This window comes from Triticum aestivum, chromosome 4D (assembly GCF_018294505.1).
Source record: "Triticum aestivum cultivar Chinese Spring chromosome 4D, IWGSC CS RefSeq v2.1, whole genome shotgun sequence".
In the NCBI taxonomy this organism is placed as follows: domain Eukaryota; kingdom Viridiplantae; phylum Streptophyta; class Magnoliopsida; order Poales; family Poaceae; genus Triticum; species Triticum aestivum.
This window is the reverse complement of record NC_057805.1, coordinates 60,824,966-60,840,255: the sequence shown is the minus strand read 5'-3', so window position 1 is coordinate 60,840,255 and position 15,290 is coordinate 60,824,966.

Genomic DNA, 15,290 nt, shown 5'->3' with positions numbered 1-15,290 from the left:
AAAGATAGCAGAATTGTGAAGGACTCTATGTCCACTGACAAAGCCGGCTAGGATTTGTAACCCTAGGTTCTCGGACTAAGGTAACCCCTTTATCTCTGATATTACTATTCATCCAACCTAACTTTAAGGGGCATCCTACAGAATGCTCTGCTAGAATCATACTCGTCGATTAGGAAGAGAGGTGTGAGACAATGCGTGAGAGACAGGCGTAAAGATAATGTGCGTACATGAGACACGTAGGCAGGTCCATGTATATAGAAAGGGTCGATGAGGATTGTGCGTGTGTATGTTTGCGAGAGGAAGAGTGCTTGTGATAAAGGTTAGTGAAAACAATTGTAAGTGGTTACGAGAGGGAGGGAGGGTTATATCTAGAGCATGTGTGCGAGAAAGACACCTCGGGAGAGAGTGTGTGAGCATGTGTGAGAGACCACCGATGGAGAATGAAACTACACGTAAAAGACTGCTCACATTGATTAAAGATATAAATTGTATCCACATATTAGGATGGGATCATGATATTTTCAATTCGCGTACGGAGCGGTCATTTATCCATCAGACATCTAGATTCTATCGAATTTGAGCATGTCTATGTTATTATTCGACACAATTGATCCACATAGTTAGTATTTTGAACTCCAGACAATGCATCGCTTTAGCAATCGAATATAAACGTGAGTATAGTTCATGTTGTGTGTGTAAAGCACATTATACATACGAAAGTTACACAATGGACATTATAAATAGCTACCTATGAACTAGCATACATTTGAATTCAACTTAAGGTGGTTTAAAAAAATCGAATTCAACATGAAGTCCATTCAATTATTTGAATTTGATATCATGGCATTTGTAAACCATACCTAAATTATGGGGGCACCAATCTTTGCTCTGATTTTGTACATAATAGCATATGTAGTCGTGTACAAAATAGATTCAAATTTAGCTCCTCCATTCCAAAATAATCGTAGTTATATCCATTCCAAAATAATCGTAGTTATAGGATTTTCAAGTGTCAAAATTTCAAAAAGAAGCGGATAATTTAATGAGGTTTTCAAACATACAAGGTCAAATATAACGTTGTCTATTTAGGTCAATCCTCATACTTCAAGAGTACTCTAAACATGAATGCTTGTGTTTCAAAATTTCGCACGAAGCGCCAAAAGAGCCTCTACTCGCCCGAAACCGCGTGAGACCAATGTTTGGTAGTACAAGGAAATTACTTTTCTAATAACTCCGACCCGTGAAACCTACCGGCCCGACGTCCAAAGGTCTAAACCGGGGTAGGTTTGTAGCTTCATCTAGACGCCACGCAACCGCATCCGAAAATCATTCATACACAATGGCCGCCTAAGCACACATGCGCGCGGCCAAAATCGCTCCCGCCCACTATTTGGGACACCTGGGATTACCATCCTACCCCCGACCCACAGTAGGTCCGAAATTTAAGAGGGGGGCAAAGTTTGTACTTTCCCCAAATTTCAAACAAGCGCGTCCCATCTTCTGTTCAAAAAAGCCAAAAACAAGCGCGTCCCAGACCGAAACATGGTTCCCCAGACCCGTCCGATTCCCCATTCGTACTCCGTGGGCACCAAAACTGTCACATCCCTAGTCTGGTATGCACTTAGGCTAGCTAGATATGCTTGCATCATGTCTAAATTTATTGAAATTTGAAATGGGGATGAACAAACCCTAGCACCAAATGAACTCAACTAGGGTAAAATTCAAATGTTTTCAATGAACCCAAAATGCCTTCATCAATGTTTGATAATTTTGGCAAGGCTTTGAGTCCAAACCAAAAATAGTGAACATTTTTGTGGAATATTTTGGATCATTGGATTAAATCATAAAGTATTTGAATTTGGGCCTTTAAATGCTATAATTATTCTAAATGCTCAAATTATTCTAAAATGATTTGAGGGCTGTTGGAAATAATTCTACAGGTGCCCACAAATATTTTCAGGAGTTTTGGAAGTGATTTAGTATTTTTACTAAATCAAAACAGAGCAAATAAATAGAAAACAGGAAGAAAAATAGGAAAACAGAGAAACTTACCTGGCGCTCACCTGTAGCTTACCAGCCCAGCTGTGGCCTAGCACTGTGCGGCCCAGCCCAGCTGGCCGATGCCAGTCGTCGTCTCCACCGCGCCAGAAGGACGCCGAGCGCGTGCTCGCTGCGCGCAGCCACACGCCGTGGCCACCTCCTGCTTCCGCCGACACGGGAGAGGCTCCTGGAGCCACCACGTACCTCCCCGACCCTCTCTCAGGCTCTCCCGTGCTTCTCCCCTCCTCTGCTCTCTCTCCCTCTCGCGCCCGAGCGCCCCTGTCTCCGCCGCTCATCGTTGCCGTGGCCACAGCCACTGCCTCGCCTCTCCGACGCGCCCCCGAGCCCCGCCGTGCCGCCCTCGTCCTCTCTGTCGTCCCAGGCAAGCAGAAGAGCCCCGACGCGTCGTCGCCGCCCCTTCTTCCTCCTCCGGCCACGGAGATCACCGGCGACTTTCCGTCGTCAACAAGCCGTCCCCGGGCACGCCGAGCTGCTCTGCGACCTCGCCGTGAGCTCCTCTACCCAACCCCTCTCTCCCCGCCGTCGATTTCTTCCTCTAGCCCCACTAACCACCGCGGCCGAAGCTCGCCGCCGCTGTGCCTCGTCGCCGACGTGGCTAGAGTCACCGTGGCTCGAAGCCAAGCTCACCGCTATGCTCAACACATCACCAGGAGCCCGTAGCCGCCACCAGCTCCTCCTCCCGTGCACCATAGCGCCTAACCCGCCGATGCCCGAACTCCGGCCGCCGCCCAAGAGGTCGCCGCCGTCGACCCCGGCCTCCCTGTGCCCAGCTGCGTGCACCCGTGGATGCGGGCGAGCGAGGGCTTCCTCGTGGTGCCCCCAGCGCGTCCAGCCGCCGCCCGTAGCGCGTTTCCAAGCATCGCCGCTGCGTTCGCGTGCTCGCCGGCGTTCAACTCCGGCGTGCTGACGTGGCAGCCTCATTAGCGTCTAATTCCCTCGCTAATTAGCCCCCTCACACTGACAGTGGGCCCCTGCCTTCTAATTGCATTAGTTAGGATTTAACTAAACCCTGTTAGCCACTGTGTGCAGCTGACATATGGGTCCCACGACCGTGGCTGACCGTGTTGACCTGCCGAGGTCAGCATGACGTAGTGCTGACGTCATAAAGCTTTCTGGATTTTAAATAAATCAGAAATGATTTATTTATTCCAGAAAATAGCCAAAACTTCTAAAAATCATAGAAATTATTCTGTAACTCCAAATGAAATAATTTATATATGAAAAATGATCAGAAAAATCCAATCTATCCATTTTTACCTTTTTCATGCATGTTAGAGCAACTTATAGCTACTGTTTAGGACAAATCATGTAAATGGCATTTGAATTTCCACATATGGAGTTTGAATTTGAATCTTGGATTCAAACCAACTTCATTTAACCTGTTGCTAGTTGCATTAGCCCAAATCACAGCATATTGACATGTCATGATCATGCATCATATTGTGCATTGCATTGATCGTGTTTCTTCTCTGTTTGCCGGTGTTGTTCCCCCTCGGTAGACGTGGTTTCGACGATGAGTCCGATGACACCGATGAAGAGTTATATCATCTTCAAAAGTGCCAGGCAAGCAAAACCCCCTTGTTCATTCCGATAACAACCCCACTCTCTCGCTCCTGCTCTCGTTTACTGCATTAGGACAACAACGTTTCATCTGTTACTTGCCGCGGTAGTTGAACCCCTTTCCTCTGCATGACCTGTCATTGCCACAGTAAATAGATGAAACCCACTAGCATGAGTAGGAGTTGTTTGAGCCCTGATGTGCCTACTCATTCATGCTTGTTTGTCATGCCTGCTATTGCTTAGAGTTGTGTCAGGTCTGATTCATCGGGGATGAATTAGAAAGTGGTGAACATGTCCTACTGTGTGAGAGCTAAGTATGTGAACACGATTTGGTAAAGGTAACGGTGAGAGGCCATGTAGGAGTACTTGGTGGGTTGTCTCATCGCAGCCGTCCTCAGGAACTGAGTTCTGTGTTTGTGATCCATGAACAGTTACTACCACACATTGGAATGCTTAAGTGCCCCTCTCGACTTATTAATCAACTTGATCTCTGTCCAGGAGTTGCAACTAGTTTCTGGTGTTTGTAGGTAGTGTTAGTAGTCTACCAAGTGGCACCCGGTACAGGTGGGCTTGGGACAGACTAGGCACCGTGGCCGGGTATGCCAAGCGTCGCCCGTTTGGTGGGCTTGGAACCCTATACACATCGTTTGGGGCCGTGAGCGACACCCCGGCCGGATCTCCTTGCGGATGGAAACCGGATAGGCGATAAACCAGGACGAGAGACTTGTGTGGTTAGTCAGGTCGTGGCCGACTCCCTCGCCAGGCTTCCGCTTGAAGGATGCCGAGATACACGACGTGTACATGGTGGTAAGTGGCGAGAGCGTGTGTGAAGAAGTACACCCCTGCAGGGTTAACATCATCTATTCGAATAGCCGTGTCCGCGGAAAAAGGACTCCTGGGTTGCCTGTACAGTTCATAGACAAGTGAAAGTGGATACTCTAAAACTCGCAAGATAAGCGTGAGTGCTATGGATGGCCTTCTCGTAGGGAGACAGGAGCGGATCCATAGTGGTGTATTGATATGGTGAATATATGGATTCGTGTGTGCCACCTCAAAAGAGTTACTTGCAGTCATAGTTTAGGATAGCCACCAAGTTAAAGCTGGCTTGCTGCAGTCAAACTCCACCACCCCCTTTGTTGATACTGATGCATATGTACATAGTTCTGATGTAAGTCTTGCTGGGTACATTTGTACTCACGTTTGCTTATTTTATGTTGTGCAGAGAGACGTCAGTCTCGCTAGTAGTTCCGTGTGGACTTCGACGTTTAGCTTGATACCTCAGCTACGATCTTGTGCCCTCGGCAGGATCTGGTAGATAGTCAGGCTTCTCAGCCTTTTTCATTTGTAGATGTCTGTACTCAGACATGTTAAGCTTCCGCATGTGCTTTGACTTGTATGCTCTGAATGTTGGGCCATGAGACCCATGTTTGTAATATCTCGCTCCTCGGAGCCTAATGAATAAACACTCTGAGTCATAGAGTCTTGTTGTGATGCCATGTTGTATTTGCACATATCGAGCATATTGTGTGTATGATTGAAATGCTTGGTATGTGTGGGATCCGACAACCTAGTTGTTTATCCTTGGTAGCCTATCTTATGGGGAAATGTAGTCTTGTGCTTCCATGAGCCATAGTAGTCCGCTACAGCCCGGTTCACCGGAGTCCTGCTAGCCCAGCACTACTACTCCGGAACACTTGACTGGCCAGCATGTGATTCACTTTGTTCCTGTGTCTGTCCCTTCGGGGAAATGTCACGCGGTGACATCCGGAGTCCTGCCTAGCCTGCTACAGCCCGGTTCACCGGAGTCCTGCTAGCCCAGTGCTACAGCCCGGATTCGCACGCTGCTGACCGACATGCTCGATGTTGATTCATGTATGCCTGTCCCCGTAAGTTAGTGCCACTTTGAGTTCACGACTAGTCATGTCGGCCCGGGTTCTCTGTCATATGGATGCTAGCGACACTATCATATACGTGAGCCAAAAGGCGCAAACGGTCCCGGGCCTTGGTAAGGCGACACCCGTGGGAATACCGTGAGTGAGGCCGCAAAGTGATATGAGGTGTTACCAGCTAGATCGATGTGACTTGGAATCGGGGTCCTGACAAAAACTACCTCTCCACCAGCCGCGAAACCCCGGCGTCCTCCGTCTGCCACCCCATCCCACCCATCAACCGCCGCCCTCCTCCATCACGCCGGAGCCGATACCCCGACGTCGTCGTCCACCGCAACCTCAACCGCAATGCCCTCCACGGCTAGTAGTTGAAGCCGAGGCCGAGCCGTCCGTACCCGAGCCAGTTCAACCACGCCGTCCTGCGCCTCACCGCTGCTGCTCCAACTTCGCCACCCTCCACCGCACCGGAGCTGTTCCTGCTACGCCGTCCTTCGCCGCCTCGGATCTGCTTCCCCTTCACCGACATACGGCCACGGGAACACAGTCAACAAGTTGGCCATGGGTTCGTCCAAGCCTGCACCCTCCAGAACATCGGTTTCCCCGGTAAAAAGAAGAAGATCGGCGCGACATGTGGAGGTGACCACACCGGCAACCGAAAAAGGTACTCCTCTTCCCTTATTCGTGCAAATCTTACGTCTTTGCTTGCACAGTATTCATCCCACAGAAGACACTACTTGACCGCTTCTTCTTGATACTAGATGTTCCTAGTAACTCGCGATGCACAAGGTTTCTCCTCATATACTATTTCACCTTAGCTAGAGGTCTGTCGCCCCCCTGAATTTCAATTTCTGGCCAGTTGATTCCCAATTAACGGAAGCATTCTCCGGCGTAACAGGTGCTAGTACGCCTATTACGCCGGGGAAGCAGCGCCTTGGTGTTTATCTTAGGGGCGTGTGCGGCCTAGAGCTACTGGTGCCCGATCTGGAGGTCGGCCGGGATTAAAGGGATGGCCTGGGGGCGCTGCCAAGCACGGCGGTGGTGTGAGGTCGATGGGAGGGCGGGGCGGCGGAGGCAGGGGTCTGGGCCGGTGGTCGCTGGCGGTTCGAGAAAGATCGTCAACAGTGACTGGTGGGAGGTAGACCAAGGCCATCTGCCCGTTCCTTATAGATCGGACGGTTCATTAAAAAATCGACTGACCTATTTATTTTCAGTCGACTGTTATCTTAGATATGACCACATGTGGTGGTGTGCTGGAGGAGTACCTGCATTTCCTGTGCTCATATATTACAAAATCATACGGAGTAGAATCTAATTTTGTTTGCCATGCAATGTTGTAGAGCTATCATATGTCTCCTGTCATTTATTTTTCAGCCACCTGCTATCTGCTACTTTTACAGTGCACTAGTTCTACACACACTTCACCCTTACTCTCACTATTGTGTTTTTATGCAAGGGTATTTCAGACTCTGCTGCCATGAGAGAAGCCAAAAAGAAAAGAGAGAAATCGCTCCAGCTTCGTGTGCGGGTAGGCAAGACACGTTACAGCGCTATAAAGGGTGCAGTGTTAGCAGATGGAGATGGTAAACGTAGCTCTGGAGTTGATGACCTCGCTCGCAATGAACCACCATCCCAGGTGCTTGCTTTAACTTTGCGGTGTCATATGTGGTTGCATGTTCCATATGGTATCTAGCTTATATTCGAAAGGCCGAAGTTGGTAAGATAAGGAAAGATATTTTTTTTACATGAACCACCATCCCGTGAGCACCAGAAGACAAATAGCTAGTCAGGGCACTGGCCGAGCAAGTGACAAGCCCAGCAAAGATAGGCATCACCTGGAAGCCAACTAAAAAGCTGCGATGGTGGCGAAGCAGCCCGCCTCCCACCAGGCTCTCAGGTCCTAGATGATCATGCTCACCACTCCAGCCGGATGTCTAGCTTGTATTGCTTCCAATTTGGTTAAATTGCATCTGCTTAGCTTACACATTATACCTTTGAATATGACATGCCTTTCTGTTTTTGGTACATACTAGTACATCTGTGTATCAACCATGTTCTTACATCAAACTAATGTTCTTGTGTATCCCTCATCAATCACTTATGACGAGGCAGGCAGGCAAGGGGACTACTCCTCATTTAAAGAATGCAGCGTCAGCCTCCCGACATGATTCTCAAGAAACAGAAATGCTAGATGAAGATAGTGAACGTAGCTCTGTAGTTGATTACAGCATTTCCCCTACACTAGCATCGCAGGTGCTTGCTCTAACTTGGCAGCGTGATATGTGGTTGCATGTTGCATATGGTGTCTAGATTGTAATTCTTCCAATCTGGTTAAACTGCATGTCCTAGTCTGCTTAGCTTATACATTATACCTGTTAATGTGACATGCCTTCCTGTATTTAGTACATAGTACATCTGTCTATTAAGCATGTCCTTACATAAAACTATTTTTTTTGTATCCCGCATCAATCAACATGATGAGACACCTTTAGTATATGCAGTGCGATATTAGTTGCATCTTTCATATGATTTATAGCATGCGCTGCTTCTAATTTGTTGAAATTCCATTTATGATGGGACGCTTTTAACTTGGCAGAGTCATATTGGTTGCATCTTTCATGTGGTGTCTAGCTTGCATTGCTTCTTATTTGCTGGAATGGTTTCTGCTTAGTTTACACAAACAGTTGTCAACATGCCATGCCGTCCTGTTTTTCGTACATATTCCATCCTGGTATCATGTGTTTGCCTTACATGAAAGTAGTGATTGTCAGTATCATGCATGAATGAGTACTGAAGAGAGAATTTTATTGCTTTTTATTGTCGGTTTTACTTGACAATTGAAAATCAATAAAGCGGAAGGAAGTCAGCAAGGCAGCGGATAAAGGTGCTCCTTCCGAACGGAGGGCCTCTACAGTTTCTACTCCTCCACACCCCCAAGATGATATCCAAGACAACACATGCATAGATACTCAACAAAGCTGTGTTTATGATGAGCACGACTCCCCTAGTGCAGCATCACCGGTGCTCCCTCTAACTTGGCACTGTTATATGTGGTTGCATGTTATGTGTGATGTCTAGCTTGTATTGCTTCTTATTTTGTTGAATTCCATCTTCTTACTTTACACATTATACTTGAATAAGACACGTGTTCCTGTTTCTAGAACATACAATATCTGTCTATCACACCATGTTCTTACATCAAATTACTACTATTGTGTAACCTGCAACAATCACTTATCATAAGACATGTTTGACTTCGGAGTGTGATATAGGTTACATCTCACATTCTTTTCTAGCTTGTACTACTAATTTGTTGAAATGGCACTTATGACGAGACAGTTTTAACTTGGTAGAGTGATATTCATTGCATCTTTCATATCGTGTCTAGCTTTCATTGCTTCTAATTTGTTGAAATGCCTTCTCCTTAGTTTACACATCATAAGCTGTGAATATGCAATGCTGTGAATATGATTTATTTCTTGGTAGTGTGATGTTGTTTGCATCTTGCATATGATTTATTTCTTATATTGCTTCACATTTGTTTAAATGCCATTTATGATGAGACACTGTTAACTTGGCAGAGCGATATTTGTAGCATCTTTCATATGGTGTCTACCTTCCATTGCATTGCTTCTAATTTGGTGAAATGTCTTCTTCTTAGTTTACACATCATAGTTCTGGTTATCTCTTCCGTCCTGTTTTTCATACATATTACATCCTCCTATCATGTGGTTGTCTAACATCAAAGTTCAGTTCGTCTGCATCACGCATCAATTTGTTCTAAAGAACTAAATTGTTATTCGTTTTTCTTGTCGGCTTGACTTAACATGGCACAGAGAAAGAGGAAGAAACACAGAATGGCAGGGAATGAGAAGCGGATGAATCCTGCAGATTCTGCTGGTACTGATGGTGCAATAGAAGGTCAAAGTCCAGCGGAAAATTCTACAAACACGGCATCCCATGCTACACGAGTTGCAAAAAAGCCAAACAGAAACAAATAGCTGCCACCAAACAAGCAGAGACAGCCCTAGTTCTTGCAACACCTACCACAGTACTACCAGTTGCACGACTTACTCGTGCGTCAACTGTGCTAGCAGCACATTCCCAAGCTCCCTTGCCACCTGACACTACTTCCCAAGCACTCTTGACACAAGATGAGTTGGCAATATCAGATGAACCTTGTGAGCTTCAAGAGCAAGAAGGTAGTTGCTGGAGTCAAGTTACAGTTGCATGCTTCTTTATATGTAGTCTCACAGTTTGATGTACACTAACACTTCCTATGTTCGTTGTTGGACTAGCACCTAGGCACAAGAGGAAACAAACATCAGGGATAATGCTCGATAGGTTAACTAAATCTAGAGGAGGAAGAATGGAGATCCGTTTTGAGGCAGGTTTAAAAAGGCCACGTGATGCTACAGAGTCAGCCAAGTTAGTATCAGAGGCAGCGGTTGCCGTTAGGTGTCATGTACGTATCCTCCCAACATGGATTCAGTACAGGAATGACAAAGACGAAACCCAGTTCAACACCTTCCTCGACCATTTATCTGTAAGTATGGTTATGTATGGAAACTAGTAATATCGTCTTGCTCTGTCCCATACTTTCTAGGTTGCTGATAATGAGACTCCCATAATTTTCAACAGATGAGGTTCAAGTTGGATAGCCAAGATGATGCAACCAGACAAGCTTGCACCCATGTTTTCAAGTCTGCTCTGCGACAGTATTGGTATAACTTGAGGAAAACTCACTTTGAAGGCAAGGCTAACAGTGAACTTTCCCAAACATCTCAAGTGGAAAATATATCGGATGAAGACTGGAGGGCCATTGTTAAACACTTGTCTGATCCGAAGTATTAGGTACATTATATATATGTGATCTGATCACATGTTGAAGTCCTATTTACGCATGTGCCACACAAATCTATCTTCTTGTAGGTGAACTGTTCAAAGAATAAGGCCAACCGTACGAAAGTGAAATTCTAACAGATGACAGGATCTCGTAGCTATATTGCACACTGTGAGGCTCTTGTAATTAGCTGCTGTTTCACTCTTTTCGCTGTACCATATTATCAGATCTATATTGACTTGTTCAAAATGCAGAGGAAAGCCCGCAAGGAACAAAAAGTACCTGAACCAAATGTTGTGGAAATCTTCAAGGACTGTCACACCAGCAAGAAGAAGGGCATGACTACACCAGTCAAAGCCGCTGTTGTAAGTCCTTAATCCTCATGCCTTTTAACTACTACTTACTCTGACTTGTGCCTTGAACTGCATGGTTTGCAGCCAATGTCTATTACTCTTTTCAATTTTATACACAATTGTCTTAGCGTATCATTGCACCTTACAAGGTTTAAAAGAGAGGAGTGATGTTCCTTTGATCTTGACCCGTAATCTAGTTCCGTGCTGGACTTGCCCACACAATGTTACAATTTCCTGTTTGTCTATTCTCAGTTGTTTTGTGATATGAATGATGTCATACTATGCTTACCGTATTATAAACTTTGTCTCTTTATCCTTAGCCCTCAATACAATGTGAAGAAATAGACAATACATTAGCGATGGTACATGGTCATATGTTTGGAACTTGGTTTTATTATGTACTTTGCAATAAAATACAACTAATATTTTACATGGGTTCACCAGAATAAGTTCTGTATATAGACCAAAGCTATTTTGTTTGGTTTTGCTGCCTCCTTAATATCTTCTGTTCTGGTACTACTAATGTAAAACCTCAACTTTTCAGCGAGCTATGGAAAAAATGGTGGAACCGCCACCTTCTGAAGGTGGCGAGGCAACTATAACCGCAATGTCAGCTCTGCGGTGGGTCAGTACCTGTCCACTAACAGTGCAAAAAGCACGTTCCTGCGTAATACTGGGTTGGTTGTTAAGGCAATATCGTCCAAACTGCCTCATGATCAAGATATGCAAGCTCAAAGCAATGTTGTATCTGCGCTCCAGACACAAGTCCATTCCCTAACAGAGACCCTTTGTGAAACAAGGAGAAACATTGCTCAATGTCGTCAAGATATGCATGGTTTCGAAACCAGACTATCAAACATTTGCTATGTTGTTCAAGAGCCTAGGGGAAATGAAGGCGAGGGTTATGGTGCTCCATCGGACAATACAGCATGAAAACGTAACAGTCAGGTCAAATGAACTGAGCTTCTGAACTTCTGGTGGTGCATTTATCTGCTAGACTGTTAAGTTTTATGCCAACCTTCCTTTTGTTATATAGTTGTAATTTGTTTTGGTGCGATACAAAATTTATTCTTAACGTGCAGCCACCGGCTGAAGAAAACAGCAAGCCATTTTTGTATAGTGTAGGGTGTTCCCTATATTTGCACTAGTGGCGATCTTTGATGCCGAGTGGATGTAATCTGTGCAATCGCCTTAATAGCCTAGCGTTAGTTTCGGCCTTATTTATTTCCTAGTCTTCTTTTTCCCTGGTTTGCTAGTGGCCGCAACTACCATGGGCCATATACGGGCCGTAGGATCCATGGGTCTCCTACGGGCCGTCGATAAGTGGGCCTGTAATCAGTGGGCCTCGGGCCGTCGGATAAATGGGTCTACATGGGCCGTAATCGGGCGTAATTGGTATCGGCCCAGCACAGTAACATGCCGTTAACAGGCTGTAGGACAACAAAGGCTTAATTCTGTCACAGGCATAACGGGTCGTTAATGGGCCAGAATATAGGACGGGCTGGAAACGGCGCAACGGGTTAACGGGCCAGAAACGGGCCGACTCTTGCCATGGGCCGAATTTGGCCCATTAGGGTAACGGGCCAGTAACGGACTGACTCTTGCCATGGGCCGAATTTGGCCCATTAGGGGAACAGGCCAGTAACGGGCCGACTCTTGCCATGGGCCGAATTTGGCCCATTAGGGGAACAGGCCAGTAACGGGCCGGAAGTAATCGAGGGCCGAAAAGGAGCCCAAGAACGTATGGGCCGTCAATAGGCAGAAAGCTAACATGGGCTGGAAACGGCCCATGTAAATCACGGGCCGTTAACGGGTATAAAGAAAATTACTGTTCATTATGGGCTAGAGTCACCGTGGGCGTGTAAAGGGCCGAAAGATACGAAGGCCTCATATGGGCCGAAAGACGTCGTGGGCTATACATGGGCCGAAAGTGAAATGGGCTGGTGTTATATTCGACGGCCCACATGACGTTGTTGGGCCGATTTCCTTTAGGGCCTAATGGGCTGTAAAATGGGCTATTTGCGAAGAGACCGTTAACAGGCTTTTCATGGTCCAGCCCGTTAACTTTTGACCAAGTCAAACGGGCCGACTTTGTAAGCTAAATGGGCCAGTGGTGGGCCGTGGCACGTGTCGACATATCATAGGCGCCTATCTGACCCACTGGCGAGCTGACACGTGTTTCGTCCGGCCAATAAGAATTTTACACGTGGAAATTTCCCATTGGTCGGGGCTGTTAACGGGTTATCGGATCCAAAACCCGACCCGATTGCTTAACGGCGTTCTGTTACGGTGGATGCCACGTGTCGGTCACCCTTGATGAAAGCACTTCTGTGACGCGCGATTTATCGTCATGGAAGTGGACACTTCCGTGATGATAATTTTGGTAATGTCATGGAACACTTCTACGACAGCAGAGGTATGACTATCTTGATTCTGTTATAAAATCGTCATGGATGTACATGCATGACAAAAAACGCGACCTACTGTGACAAACATGTATCATCACGGAAGTGTATTTTTTTGTAGTGTGCCAAGCCAAAATTTGGCAGCCACCGTTTAGTTGGCATGTGTTTGGTTTTTGCCACACTTTGGCTTGCCACACTTTATTGCCCCTATGGCCCACTTGTCATAGAGACAAAATTATTTGCCAACTTTTGCCAAAGTTTGGCATCCAATTTCCCAGCCACACTTGTGTGGCTTGCCATACTTGTATGGCTAGCCATACTTGTGTGGCTAGCCACACTTTGGCTTGGCCACACTAGTCTCCAACCAAACAGACCCTAAAGGCGACAATGTTGATATTTGTAAGGAAAACTGCCTGGTAGTTTTGCATACTGAGCTGCATGAGTGTACTATCTCATATCATGCACATTACTGAATTGTAGTGCTGCTCTGGTTGCCCATTCATTCATTGTGTCAATGTTGCTTTCTTATTACCTTACCTGGCTAATGATAGTTGTGCCATATTGTATTAATTTGGTGTAGGCTGGTGTGGTCTGGTTGCCCAAATATTCTTTGTGTCAATGTTGCTTTCCTATTATCTGACCTGGCCAATCATAGCAATGCTAGTGTGTTAATTTGGTGCAGGCTGCTGAAGATAAGAAGACAAACTCTAAAAATAGCAAGGCAACCCCATTGTTTCTTTCTAATAAATCTAGGCCAGGTAATATGGCAATAACTCTTGATTAATTTGTTCGGTTCCCCTCCTAATTTATGTTATGATGCAGTGGTCGAGACACTCTCCACTATCAATAATACAAGCCTGCCAAAATCGCCATCTGAATCTGTTCAGTTTCCACTGTCTCGAATGCAACGGAAAAAATGTATGTTTGTGAACCAATTACTGGCTGAAGCAATGATGGAAATGGTGGAGGAATCAGAGGTGCACATTCATGCGCAACAACAACTGATCAATGTTTTCAGAGACAGTGTAGCAAAGCAGCAAGAACTTGCCCACATGCTTATGGGCGTCATCCGTGCTGAGGTTGCAGATTGTGACGTTGTAGATCGTTAGGTTCTGTTCATTTATTTGCAGTGGCATCAATCTTTGATTACCCAATGGATGTAATTTCCTGTAATATATGCTGGATGTGCAACGTTTTTCCCTGTATGCCGTACCTTTGCTTAGCGCGGCTTGCATTCCAGCTAAATGGTTGCTAGGAAGCTAAAAACGCAGTGAAATTATTAGTTAGCACGAACAGTCGTGGGCCCTATATGAAGGAAGCAGCCCACTGGCCTTAATGAGCTTCCCTAGTGGGCTCGCAGGGGCCAAAATTCTCATAGGCCTTTGATTGATCGATTTAGGTCATGTGCATAATTGCTCGTTGTAATTGGCTCAAATTATCTAATTGGGCCTACAAACATGTTTGAACTTTAGTGGGCCCATTAAGTTAATGGGCCGTTACCAGGCCAAAAGTTAATGGTCGGCCCTGTTACCTCCCGGGTCGTTAAAAGGCCGATATCAAAGCGGGCAACAGGGGGCCCATTTCATTTCACGGGCCATTAACGGGCCGATACTAAGGTCGGGCTACATATGGCCCAACTATACTATGGGCCTTTAGTAGGCCGAAAGAGACAGCAAGCTCGTACTGGACCATGAAGAGCATGGGCCGCTAAGAGGCCGAAAGTTAGGTCGTACTGTATATGGCCCAACTGTGTTGTGGGCCTTTAGCAGGCCGAAAGAGAAACCGAGCTGGTATCGGACCATGAAGAGCATGGGCTGTTAAAAGGCCAAAACTCAGGTCCGACTGCAAATGGCCCAACTTATTTATCGGCCGTCAACAGGCTGAAAGACACACCCGGCTGGAAATTGGCCCAACACTGAAATGGGTCGCTAAAAGGCCGAAAGATGTACATCCTCGAAATTGGCCCATCCCTTGAATGGGCTGTTAACAGGCCGAAACCACATCGGGCCGATATTGATCCCAAATATATAGCGGGCTGTTAACGGGCTCGAACTGACGATGGGCTACAATGGTGTCAAATCGTTAACGGGCCGAATTGGCACATCTTGTATGGGCCGTGGGCTTAAATGGACCTGACACAAGTAGGCCTTATATGGGCCGGCCTGCTATTTTTCTAGGCCGG